Genomic DNA, 12,356 nt, shown 5'->3' with positions numbered 1-12,356 from the left:
TGCAACCTGTTTGTTTATAGAATGAAGACCTTAAGGAAAAGCCTTATTCACATTCCTGTTAAAGAAAGAAATATTTTTTCTTAGGACAATGTAGCCTAATTTGATTAAACACTGGTAGAGGATCCAATATTTATATCATACAAATAAGATGATAGATGATATTTCATTATCAACAAATTCCTATTAATATAGCTAAACAGTTAATTAAATTATTCAGATGCATTTATTGAATTTCTACTATGTGTAACTATTGTTCAAAGGCAGACACATTGCCAAAGATGTAAAGTGGGCCACTAAAATAAAATAATAACTCCAGAAGTTTATAACTTTGGTATACTAAAATACCCAAATAATAAGAAAAATGATTGCCGCTATTATTGCTGCTGCTTGGGCTGGGGATGTGGCTCAAGCGGTAGAGCGCTTGCCTGGCATGCGTGCGGCCCAGGTTCGATCCTCAGCACCACATACAAACAAAAATGTTGTGTCCGCCGAAAACTATTGCTGCTGCTTCCAAAATTGCCCAGTTTATTTCTAGGGAACAGTTCAGACACTGGAAGAATATAATTCAAGTTTAAGCATCAATAAGTGATGGCTATACCTTTATGATTTAACACAACAGCAATGTGAAGTACATTCTGGTGATCTACAGTGCTACCATCTATGCAAGGCAGTGTAGGAAATGACACTAATTTTTTTAAAAAGACAATATTAATTTTATAATAAATCAGGACATAGACCAATTGCAATTTAGAGGGAAAGCAAAACCTTCCCTCTACTGCTAAAATTATAATTCCTCAGACACAGTCATCATTGGGAAGCATGGGTGTAGGCTAGATAAATTTATACCATATTGAATAATACAGCCAAGTTTTTTATATGTAACCCTGAAGACTTTCCAACTTATTTTTCAACATTACAATTGTAGGAATAGGAATTAAAGAAATGAAAAGTATTTTCTTAGACATAACAGGTTTGTTACAGTCCCCACAGTCAAAATGTGACACATCACCCTAACACCCTAACACAAACTATTTTGTCTATCACCCATAAGACATAACTTCATAGGACATCACATTTCCAAAGACTAAGTACTTCTTTCAATTTCCTTGAATTTTTAAAAAGCTTCCTAAACTATAGAAATTTTTTTTTTCCAGGTCAAGTGTTATCTTCTGGCAAAGTACCTTCAGGATAAATATGCTTCATCATTTATATATCCCACAATTAAAGCCTCCATTTACAAGCTTAAAACCAGCTCCTTGACTCTTTGTTCAGAAATCCCCACACTTATTTTTAAAAATTTCTTAAAACACTAGAGGAAAAAATCCCTCTGAAAATCAAACTCAACTTCATTTCTTAAAAAAAAAAAAAAGCCTCAGTTAAAAAGTAAAAAGCCTCAGTAGTCTTCTATTCAGAAACATGCTATTCCATGAGTAGATAAATAATTAAATGAAAATAATAAAGTTATTAAATAGCAAACTTAAACACATGTAGTCTGGAGTTCTCAGAGAAAATAATAGGGAAATATCTGTTTCTGGTAAATTCACCTTCCTTTCTGTACCAGTTTCTACAATGAATAGGCAACACTGCCCTCTTATGGACTTATTGAGCTACATCCCTTAGTTCTTGTGAAAAAATTTCCCCAGGATGGGTTGATCAGCACGCTTGCTCGCACATACATTCATTCTTTTGCTTCTAGAACAGCCTTTGCCTTTCTGTGAATGACTCTGAAGTCCAAGGAGACCCTAGAGAGGCTGTGAGACTTTAAGAAATCTCATTGAAGGGATGATAAATTGACATTTGTTGCAGTGGTTTCCAAGTCTTAGTGTAATCACAATCATTTGCGGGCTTGTTAAACACAAGTTGCTGGGCCCCACATTCAGACTGCTTCCTTAAATTGGGATCGAGTACAAGAACTTACTAGGTGATCCCAGCAAGTTCCTGGATGGTACTAATGAGCCAGTCCTGGGACCACACTTTGTGGGTGGGGCAGGATGAAGAGAGCGTGTCAGCTCCAGGCCCTCTCTGGGTCCCAAACAGGATTCTGGAGTTCTTTTTATCAGAAACTCCTGAAGAGATATTTTAAAGCAAGTGTCTCTTCTCACAGGCATTTTGAGGACCTCAAAATCTAGTGGGACTTGGAGAGAACCCAGAGGGTGGCACCATCTCCAGCCCCAGCTCAAATCATCAGGGTGGGGTCAGGGACCCCCCCTACCACTAGAAATAACTCCAAAACAGGTGTATCTGCACAGCTATGTGAGATCTAAAAGGTTCTTGATAAAGGAAAAAGAGTTTTCAGGTCACAAACTCCATTAGGATCATAGGAGAAGTTCCTAATTTGCAAGCCCAGGCTGCATGTCAGTGATGGGAAAAGGGCTGTGAGCATCCACCCACTTTCACATCCTTTGCACTCAGTTCTTAGCCCAAAGTGGTGTTTTTCTGGAGCATCCCATGGGAGAAGTTTCAGGCCGAGGTCATTAGGGGGAAAGGATGCTCTCAGAAACTAACAACCCTGCGGGCTGGTCAACAGAGATCCTGAGGTCCTGGCCACAGTAGGATTTGGTGCAGAGTTGAATCCGGGACTCCAGCTGCTCAGTAAGTTCGTCCAGAGCCCCGGTGCAGGACTCCAGGCTCTCCACCAGTCAGAACCTCCTGGCTAACCTTGGTGGCCCGCTCTGCGCGCCTGGGGATGAGGAAGCCACTCGAGCCAAAGAAGACAAAGAAGTAGACAGAATTGGACAGGGAGGCGTTCCTCCCGCTCTGCAGCAGCTGGCGGTCCCCGCGGCCCTGCCAGCGGCAGAAGAACTCCAGGCAACTCAGCATCTCACGCATCTGTCCTGGCAGGTGGCAGTGATCTCCTGCACCCTCCGCACCTCCCCGGAGTTGAAAATCAGGAAGAGATCGGATGTGATGGTGACTGCCCCTCCAGCGGTGGCCACCCCTAGTCCCACAGCCGACGCAAGAAGTGAGGCACCCAAGGTGACAGGGCTGAGAGAAAGCCCCACGATAGCAGCTACTGCGCCCGCAGCGCTCAGTGAGCTGCCCGCCACTTTGCAGGCCAGGGATAGCCTGCGGAGGCGCTTTAGGCGCCCGGCCACCTCGAGCAGGCGCAGCATCTGGCCGTGGAGCTGGCCTCGGTGATCCAGCAACAGCCCTTGGAAGCTACGCAGCGAATCCGCACCTTGCTACTCCCAGGCCAGAGGCCGTTTCATGCCCATTTACTTCTGGCTGCCTCCAGGAAAGAAAATTCCCAGAATTTCTACATATGGTAATACCTTTGAAGTTTATTTTATCTGATATTAATACAGATTAATATTAATAAAAATTCCAACTTTCCATTCTTTATTTTTACATTATTTTTCCTGAATTTTTTAATTTTCAATTTACCTGTATCTTTATATTTAAAGCACATCTCTTGTAGACATGATTAGGTCTTGATTTTTATTAACCCATTCTGATAATCTCTGCCTTTTAAATGAGTATTTAATTCATTCTGTTCAATGTAATATTGATATATTTGGATTTAGGCCTCATATTTTGCTCTTTGTTTCTGTTTGTACCATCTGACCTTTGCTCTTCTGTTCTTCCTTTTCTGTAATCTTAAATTTTTACCATCAACTTAGAATTAATGTTTTTATCTAAAATGTAAGAGTCTTCTAAGTCCATACTATTTTTTTTTTTTTAATTTTTAGAGACAGGGTCTCACTACATTTCTTAGGGCCTTGCCATGTTGCTGAAGCTGGCTTTGATACTCCAGCCTCAGCACTCTTTCTAGCATATTTTAGGAGAAGTCCACTAAGATTCTTATCTTTGCTCCTCTTTGAGTAAGATTATCCATTTCTTTAAACACCATCTCTTTGTCTTTGATTTTCAGCAATTTGAAACATGCTAGGTGTAGATTTGGGGTATTTACCTTGTTTGATGTTCTCTGAACTCCATGTATTTATTACTTCAGAAAAGTTTTCCATCATTATTACTTGAAGTCTTTTCTCAACTCTGTTCTATTTTGCTTCTCCTCCTACTATTCCAATTGCACAGTTGATTATCTTTTGCAATTGCCCCATCGTTCTTAAATTTTCTGTTTAAGTTTTTCTTTTCTCTTTGCAATTTTGCCTGAGAAGTTTCTTCTGACCTATCTGCAAGTCCACTAATATTCTCTTCAATCACATCTAGGGTACTGATGAGCCCATCAAAGGCGTTAATCATTTATCTTAGTGTTATTCCTAGTCTTTCCTTTTGTTTCTTATTTACAGTTTCCATCTCTCAGCTGACATTATCTTTTCTTTAATATTCTTTTTCAGCTGTAACCCTGAGCATCTCAATCATAGTTGTTTCAAGTTCCTATCTGATAATTCCAACATCTAAATCATCTGTGGGTCTCATTCTAATGCTTGCTTTATGTCCTTAGACTTTGTTTCTTCTTGCCATTTAGTCTGCCTTATAATTTTTTTGTTGTTGAAAGTCAGACATAGTGTATTGAATAATAGGAACAGAGGTAAATAGGCCATTTATTTGGTAAGATTTTCTGCTAATCTGACTAGAAGTTTGTGTTTTCTGTAGCCAAAGGGGCCAGAAACTTTAGATTTTTATAATGTCTTTATGTTCATTTCTTGCCCAGAAAGAATTTGTGTCTTCAACTCTTTCAGCTGTAATTCTCTATAGTTGTGCTGGAGGCTTTTTGGTATAGTGGCACAGTAGAGAGGAAAGAAGGATTCTGTGGTCTATGTTTAAATCATAGTGTTGAGTGAGCCTGCATTTCTGGAGTGTGACTTTCACTGCTGTTTCTTACTTTTCCACAACCACTAGCACCTTGCATGAGACAAGAGCCTGGAGTAGGAGAAATGCCTTCCCTGTCATGGGACAAAGCTCTGGTGAAGTCCTTTTCTTTGGAGAGTAGGCTTTCTGTTCTGGAGAATGGTTGCTCTTTTCACAATGGTTACCTTTCCCCAACCCCTGCCAGAGCCATAAGGGTATCTTCATTGGCTCTTTAGCAAGAGAAACTAGTAAGTTTCCTGGAGTAGAGCCTGAGGGGCGGGGGCTCTCTAAGGCTGTGACCCAGGAGTTTCTCACTCTCACACTAATGTACCAACAATTTATCAGAATTACCATTAGGTGTTCCTCCCAGTTGATGGCTCCTGTGGCTTCTGCTTCAGGGGAACAGAGCTGTCCATGAACTGGAGTCAGCTCTTTCTCCAGATTTCATGGTGGCAGTGTGCCCTGCTACCAACCTCAGTTCTCTGGTGGAGATGTAAAAGTTGCTGATTTTCCATTTGTTCCTATTATAAGGCTGGAAGTCACAACTTCCAAGCTCTTCACATGTTGGAGCTAAAACCAGAAGTTTCTTTCAGCGCTTTAAAGATCCCTCTCACTATCTTCTGATCTCTATTGCTTCTGGCAGGAATCCAAGCATTATTATTTATATGTAATTTATCCTTTTTCTCTGGCTGCTTTCAAAAAAATTGTATTCAGTTTTTAGCCATTTGATTCATATGCACTCAGATCTGTTTTCTTTGTATATGGGCTGTGTTGGGTGGGGGGTGTCTATGTACTTCTAGAATGTGTAAATTTATATATTTTGCCAAATTTGGAAAAACTCTCATCGATGTTCTGTCAAATTTTCTTTTCCCCTCCTGTTCCATTACATCTGTCTTCTCCCTCTGAGGTTCCGATTCATGTATCTTGGGCCCTTTGGATATCACCCTGCAGTTCACTAAAGCTCTGTTCTTTGTCCACACATTTTTTTCCTTTATGATGTTAATATCAGATGGTTTCTATTCTCTTCCTTCTACTTCACAGACCCTTTTCTCCTTTTTCCTTATTTTGAAACACTTCCATCTTTGTGTGGTTATTATAATATTTAATCTTGTGTCATGTCTATTAGATTAGAATAAAAGGTGAGGTGTATCTTTGATATAATCATCTGTGATTCCTGAGAAGGAAACAAATATATGCCTCATTCTTTAAAGAGTCTGGTCAGAGAGAGGCTGGAGTGTATGTGGATGCTGGAGAGTCAGGAGAATCTCCCTCTGGGCTGGCCAGATGGGCCAGGTTTAATCAAAGAATATCTTGAAGCCAACTAGGATAATGTAGACCTCTAGATCAAATGGGAGTCAATGTGGCAAACAACCAGCTAGCCACCGATGGTGGCACCTTGAATACGAGTCTGCCTGTTGTCCACAGCAGCCGGAATACATGTCCTGGTGTGTTTATGCCAGAGATGTGCTTTAGATGAGAGTGAAATCCTATTAGGAAACTAAAGAGAATAGAAGAAATAAAGTTGCCCATATGTTAGCTAGAATCTAAAAGGTTTGTTCCTTCTAGTTATTATTATTTAGAATGTTCTCTCAGTGGACTCTTTCTGTATGTAGTAAGTCACAGAGGAGAAACCTGAATGACAGCACTTTAACTTCTCAAACAGCATTACCCTAACTGAATGATCAAACTTCAACATCACCTATACTGGACAACAGATGTTAAGTTCCCCTCCATGAAGCAACAGGAGGTAAGCAATATTATCTGTCCTATTCCTGCAGAAAACGTTTTGACTAAAACAGATCATGAGGAGGCAATCAGAAACATTGAAATTCTGCAAAACAACTGTCCAGGACTCCTCAACAATGTCAGTGCTGTATAAAAACAAAATCAGAGAACCCTTCTAGATTAAAAGTTTCTAAAGAATCATGACAAAAAAAATGTAATGTGATCCTTGATCATATCCTGTATTGTTTAAAAATCCAGCTATAATGGATTTAAGAAAATTCAAAATGGTCTACATACCTGATAATAGTTTCATGTCAATAACAAATTTCCTCAAAGTGATATTAGTATGGTGGTTATAGATAATTTCCTATTTGTAGCAAAATGTTAAAAATGATGAACTTAGCTGAATAATATATGGGTGTCATAGTAATCTTCATTTTTGCTTGACATATCACATATATATATAGAAAAGTATATAGATTATGGTGCACATATTGTACTGTTCTTGTAACTTTCAAGATTGACCTTGCTCACTAGCTCTATCCTTCACTTCCTGGCCACATCAGACCAGACCCTTCCCTTGTTGTCATGAGATGCTCTCATCAATGGCCAAAGCCAGCAGATAGTCTTCAGACTACTCTTTCTGCACTGGACACAACCTCTGAAAGATGAAGTAGCGGGAATAGCCCTCTTGCATGTCTTAGTACTTAACTCTCTGGGCGTCTTCTCTGCATGTACCTGGGTGCTGTGGGCTGTGTTGACTCCTCTTTTCCTATGATATCCCCTCTCCCCTCTACTCTGGTCATTCTCCACAGTGCTCAAGGTCTTATGTTGTAGTTGCCTCAGCACCCTGAAAGTAGGCTGGCCATGCTCTTTGCGGTGTGCTTTCAACCCCCAATACAGTGATCAGACTTTGTTTATTTATTTATTTATTTATTTTGCTACTGGGAATGAAACCCAGAGGCACTCTAACACTTAGCTACATTCCCAGTCCCTTCTATTTTATACTCTGAAACAGGGTCTCACTAAGTTGCTAAAACTGGTCTTGAACTTGCCTTCCTCCTACCTCAGTCTCCCACGTCCCTTGGATCTCAGACATTCACCTTCATGCCTGGCTTGACTGAGGCATCTGTGATGCCTTGAAATATTTCTGGCTGGGGTGTATCTGAGTGGTAGGGTGTGTGCTCTGCATGTGCAAAGCCCTGGGTTCTTCAATCCCCAGCATATAAAAGAAAGGAATCTGAATAAATGAGTGAAACAATAAACAAAAGAACATTTGAGAATAGAAGGAAAGAGAGAAAGGAACAGAGAGAAACTTGATGCCCTGATCCCTCCCAGGATAAAGAGAAGAAGGAGAGGCAGCAAAAAGATGCCATTTGGTCCTGTGGGGTGTGAGGGAATTTGAGACACAGAATTGGAGCAGGAGCCCGAGCAATGGAGCCAGTTAGAGAGGCTGATCTGGGTGCTTCAGAGCTGTTGGACTCTATTTGTGTCTAATAGGGTTCCATGTGGGGTGAGAAAGGTATTCAAATTTACAGCTTAGTTCTTACTAGATATTATTATTATTCCTTTAAGGATTTTTCTAGACCTTATGTACAATCAACATTCTCTATACTTTATAAACACCTAATCAAAAATTCTTTCTTCAAATTTAAAAAATTCTGATTTTTTTAATGTTCTGCTGCTAATTAATTTTTTCTGGTAATAGGAATTGAACCCAGGGGTACTTTACCACTGAAGCTGCATCCCCACTCCTTGTTGTATTTTGTTTTGAGGTAGAATCTCTGTACACTGCTGAGATCCTTGCTAAGTTGCTGAGGCTGGCCTTGAACTTGCAATCCTCCTGCCTCAGCCTCCCAAATCACTGGGATTACAGGTATGTGCCACTGTACCTGGCCAGATACTAGTTAAGTGCTTAAAAGAGGCAGAACCTCATAGAGCACAATGGTTCATGCTGCTTTTGGACATTGTGGGATATTCCAGAGCTGTCCTGATGTGGAATCCTAGTTCCTTCTAGTGGAACATAGTGTTAAAGATCAAAGTCTTCATGCATGAGCCATAGGAATTAGGGGTGGAAAACGTGCTATTGGACCACTTCCCATTGTGACAGAATATTTTCTAACTAAAGCTTATTAAGTAACATGAAACTCAACTTGGTCTACAGGGGAGCAAAGGGTGAGGCCAATGGATGGAGTCGGGGGAAGGAGAAAGTGGAATGAAAGGAGAAACCAGACAAGTGTCCAAAGGAGGATTTGTCCTCTGAGCTTTACCTTTACTGCTCTGTGTACTTGCCGTATTTTCTGCCCAACTTCCTGCTGCCTTTTCTTCTTCCCTTTATCCTGAGAGGGATCGGGGTATCAGGCTTCTCTCAACCCAGATTTTCCTGGGCCATGTGATTTTTGTCTAGGAAACTATGATTGGCCATCCCCTACTGCCACTGCTCTCCCAGATAGTGAAATTCAATGAAGGCACATGTTTAGGAAAAAATAAGAGATGGGAAAGTGAAGTGGGAGCAGGGTGGTGACACTGTCCTTGGAGCAGTTGTGCAGCACAAGGAAGAGCTTATAGGTATCTTGAAGGACGTGGTGAGAGGACTTGTGTGGCCAATGGAGACAGAGCAAGGATCCTGCAAAGGGAGGCACAAAGTGATGAGGGAGCCCTGAGAAGGCAGGAGAGGTGAGTGCAGTGTCAGCACTGTCTGGGGAGAGCTGTTCACAAGTGGGTCAGGGAAGTCACTCTTCCTAGGAGCCCAGGAAGGCAGGAGGCCCTGGGTCACTCTTGGGCTTCCCTAGCCTTGGAGACTTGCCGCAGGCCTGGGTTGAGCCCTGGATTAGCTGACCAACTTAAGGAGGGTCTCTGGGTGATGGATTTGCCCAGTCCTACTGGTTCTGAGATCCTCTTCCCATCCTTGTCTCTCTCCAGGGCCAATTCCTTCAAGGAGACAACCCATTTGACAAGGGCTGTGTCAATAATTGCTATGTGACCTTCCACACACCATTGGGACCCAAGTAGGTTGGTGAACCAGAGGCTCAAATGGTGGACCCTGGGGCTGGTGGGGTGGGGTGAAGCTGGCTCTTCTAACCTGGTCCCTTGCTCTAGCTTCCAGACTCTGATATTCACTGTTCCTTTCTTTTAGGGTTTTCTCCAGGGTGCCCTGGGAACCTCTGGGAAGTTCCCTTTCTTGCCTTTCTAGTGTCTTGTCCCCCAAAAATGAGGTAGAGGGGAACTTCAGCCTGGATGAGGCTCTTTGCTGACAGCCCTAGGCTCTTATCTTCCAAGCTGAGGGTGAGGGTGGTCAGGGAGTCCAGGCCAAGGTGGTAGTGACCCTTTGCATTTGGCTTGTGGTTCCCCAGGTACCAGTCAGAAGCTGTGTGGGGGGACTGAGTGGGTTCCAATGGGGGCCCTACAGTCACCCAGATACTCCCCAGCACATCATCCTACACACCTCCCTGGGCCCAACTTTCAAACTATGGATTTTGACTCATGTGGACAGGGACCCCCAGGGAGTGGTGAGGCTACAGCCATCTAGAGGGTGAGGAGTAGTAGCAGGTGTGTATTGGAAGAGGGGTGTCTGTGGGTTGCACATGTGTTGGGAATGCTCCTGAGGTGGGGTTAGTCCAGGAGCTGAAGCACTGGGAGCCTAAAAAGCAGGATTATGAGGGCTGGGGATGTGGCTCAAGTGGTAGCAAGCTTGCCTGGCATGCATGCAGCCCAGGTTAGATCCTCAGCACCACATACAAAGATGTTGTGTCCGCCGAAAACTGAAAAATAAATATTGAAATCCTCTCTCTCTCTCTCTCTCTCTCTCTCTCTCTCTCTCTCTCTCTCTCTCTCTCTCTCTCTAAAAAAAAAAAAAAAGCAGGATTATGGACCTGGAAGGCACAGGGTCCAGGTCACAGGGCTTCAGCACACACTCAGGTGTTCCTGGATAGACAAAGAGAAAAGATGGCACTGCTAACTAGCTGGTTGGCTTTGGACTAGAGACTAGTCCAAAGGACTGAGACTAGTCCAGTAATTTATAATGTTTTAAAGGAGATTCTATTTTTTTTTTCTTTTTGGAAATCTTTACTCAGTCCCATGTGAAACATATGGAGTGGAGCATTAGGAGTGCAGTGGGATGGGTAACCCACAGTGCTCCCCAAGGGCCCTTTCAGTGACTTGTGGTGTCAGCCCTATCCTTTGTCCTCTTTCCAGGGGCCCAGGGACTTGACTGTGAGCTCTAGAGTGGAAGTTAGGGAGAGCCCGATGTACTGACTCTGTGTTTATCTTCCCATCAGCCCAGTGCTGTAGCAGGAGGCCCCATCCCACCCAGTGATGCCAGGATGTGAGCCCCACTTGGAGGCTTCACAGGGCTGAGCCCTCACTCACACCGCTGATGGGAGTGCCATGACCACCACGGTTGTTTAATCCTTATAAATATATTTTCTGCTACTTTTTATGGGCTTCCCTGTCTGTTCTAGGTTCAGAGAAGCCTGTTTCCTGGGGGAGATGGGGGAAGGCAATAAGTTTCCCATGACTACAATTAAACAAACACATAAATTAACTGAAAGGAGTGTGACAGTTATGGTAGAACCAGCATTTAGTGTCTCATGGAATGCAATTCTGTCTAATCCTCCAGAAGTCAGTTCAGGGAGTATCTGCTGTTCCTATGGCCCTTCATGTTTTCTATTCTGATTGTTCTATTAATCCTGATTATTCAGGTTCATTTCTTTCATGTGGTAAATTTGTCTCTTTGACTGGGTTGACTCTTCAGATAAGATTGTGAGCTTATCTCACAATTATTATCTCACAAGCAGCTTATCTCTACTTGAGTACTTGCTGAGGACAAGGGGCTGTGATGGGCAGTAGCTGTTGCTCTGTCCCAGACTGCTTTCAGAGGGAGTGGTGATACTTGGCAGGTGTTACAGAGATGGGGGCAAATGTCCTATCTCCTGTTCTTATTTGATTTGACATCGGTGGTCTGCTTTGCCAATATGTGGCACAGGTAGAGAGAAATTTTCCAACTATTCAGCCTTCTAATATGTGTCTGTCCTTACATCCACTCCAGGAAATAAGCACATTTCTGCACACTGATTTTCCTTCTGCCCCTCTGGACCTTCCCTTTATTTTCTGCCTGTGGAAGCTTCTGAGTTTCTCATTCACCAAAATGCTCCTCATCTGGGGGCATGGAGATACATGTGCTTTGTATATTTTTCATAATTTCTATGAAGTGGGTAGGAAGAACAGGTTCCATGTATTTGACTCCATCCTCTTAAACCTGGAAATTTTATGTGTTTCTGACAAATATTCTTTACTAAGTGAAGGACATTTCCTTTGAATCCTAGTTGTTGGTGGCACTGTACTGGGGGTTGAACCCAGAGGGGCTTTACCACTGAGCTACATCCCCAACCATTTTAATTTTTTATTTTGAGACAGGATCATGCTAAGTTGCTGAGGCTGGTCTCAAATCTGTGATCCTCCTGTCTCACCCTCCCAAGTTGCTTGGATTGCAGGTATGCACCACAATGCTTAGCTATTTCTAGTGTTCTAAAAGATTTAAACTCAAGGGAAGCTGAGTCTCATAAACAGGCTTTTTAAGACTTACTAAGATATCATGATTTTTATAATAAATTAGAGTGTATGTCATTAAATGGGTATTCTGTAAGAATTCCTACTTCCACAGGTCATGCTACAGTTTTATTACATGCATATTCATAGTTTGAAATGTTACATTTATAAAAGTTGATTAGTATTTTGTGGGAAAATAATTATGGTTCTGCTAACCTTTTATTAAGAAAATTCATTTTTATTCTAAGACAACATAAACAACAGAAATAGTTCTTTTTTAAAGATTTGCTTCAAGGCATGGTGTCACAAACCTGTGATCCCTGTGACTCAAG

At 42.1% G+C, this 12,356-nt stretch overlaps 1 pseudogene; it reads right to left on the bottom strand.

Annotated features, from left to right (window-relative positions):
• Nucleotides 1–1,539: 1,539 nt before the first annotated feature.
• Nucleotides 1,540–6,608, bottom strand: LOC144376335 (apolipoprotein L domain-containing protein 1 pseudogene; annotated as a pseudogene).
• Nucleotides 6,609–12,356: the final 5,748 nt, after the last annotated feature.

The sequence above is a fragment of the Ictidomys tridecemlineatus genome, chromosome 3 (genome assembly GCF_052094955.1).
Source record: "Ictidomys tridecemlineatus isolate mIctTri1 chromosome 3, mIctTri1.hap1, whole genome shotgun sequence".
Taxonomy (NCBI): domain Eukaryota; kingdom Metazoa; phylum Chordata; class Mammalia; order Rodentia; family Sciuridae; genus Ictidomys; species Ictidomys tridecemlineatus.
This window is presented reverse-complemented; position numbering and strand designations above follow the sequence as displayed.